Raw genomic sequence first — 1454 nt, forward strand, 5'->3', positions numbered from 1 at the left:
TGCAAACGAGGAACCCTTGGAACTGAATTATTTTGGGGAAATAGAAAATATTAAAAAGTAAACTCGCAAATAACCACTTGGGAGTGACAAATGAATTGAGAAATAAAACGAGAAATAAAGTTACATATCCCTGAAAATGTTCATTACCATCAAACACTACTGCAACAATCAATCATAAATACTGCTGGAGGCCTTGGTGCTTATTACCCAAAAAAAAAAGGAAAATAAAATTAACAGGTGCTTTTTGATGGCAAACGAGGCGTCATCCATAGACTATAGAACGGCTCAGACGAGTAATACTCGTCCAAGCCTTCATCTCTCAGATCATAAATCAAATGGGTGCGGAGGTCGTCGTCGTCCTCCCGGGTGGCAGCGCACGTGTCATTCTCGGGGGACATCCTATAAACGGCGTCCCGAGGGATGTAGATGCAGTTGGTCCTTAATCTGGGGAAGGTGGCCGTGGATAATGAGATTGACTGATTGAGCCCAAGGAAGAAAGAGGAGTTGCCAAGGGATCTGATGGGAACCCACTTCTTGTTTGCGTCGTCGCTGCCACCGTCGTCCATCAGCTTTTGAATGTCGAGTTCTCTTCTTTTTGTCTCTCCTACCTTGTCTAGCTTAAGTATATCTAGTTTAATTTTAGAACCCAAGTATCAATTTTCTTAGACATTTTCAATTCTTTAGAATGTCATTTTTCATCCAATAAATATATCCATAAAATCAGGAGTTAGTCTTAGAGGACCCCTCTCAATTAGGGTGGCACTAGAGGCACGCCTTGTGCCACACCCCTCTCTCAGCTACAGTGCATGGGGCCCATTTGAGATTTAATAAATCTCAAATGGGCCCATGCACTGTAGCTGAGAGAGGGGTGTGCCCCAAGGTGTGGCACAAGGTGTGCCTCTAGTGTTTTCCTCTCAACTATGAGATGTCCTAGAAAACCCATCTCAATTACCTTAATTCTAGTAAAACCCCCTCACCTTCAGGGTTTTGTACATAATTCTTCTCAACTTTAAAAATTTATTTTACCTCCAACCCCAAAACATACAATAGCGTGGTGCCTCATTAACCTCCCCTCACCCCCCACTCCGGATCTTTTACACCTATCTCGAGGAACCTCCTTGACGTGGTTACATAGTAATTCTAACACAAAGACCAACTTGTGAGCAATTAGAAGATTTGAGAGACTTATTAATAGCAATTTCAATGCTTTGAGGAGCTAATATGGAATTATGGAAGTCTTGAGGGACTACCTTTGAAAAAACCCAAAATTATAACAAATTGTAGTTTAGCTAGGTGTCGCAAATAAATAAAATAAATCAATATTCACTTTTAAGTTGGTTAATATTTATTTTCTAAAAGGCATTTTAACAAAAAATGGATAGTAATCAGTTTTCCAGACAGTGAGGATGCGTTTGGTTCTCTAAAAACTGGCGGGGTTTTGTGCTGAAAACCTG

Source organism: Asparagus officinalis, chromosome 7 (assembly GCF_001876935.1).
Source record: "Asparagus officinalis chromosome 7, Aspof.V1, whole genome shotgun sequence".
Taxonomy (NCBI): Eukaryota; Viridiplantae; Streptophyta; class Magnoliopsida; order Asparagales; family Asparagaceae; genus Asparagus; species Asparagus officinalis.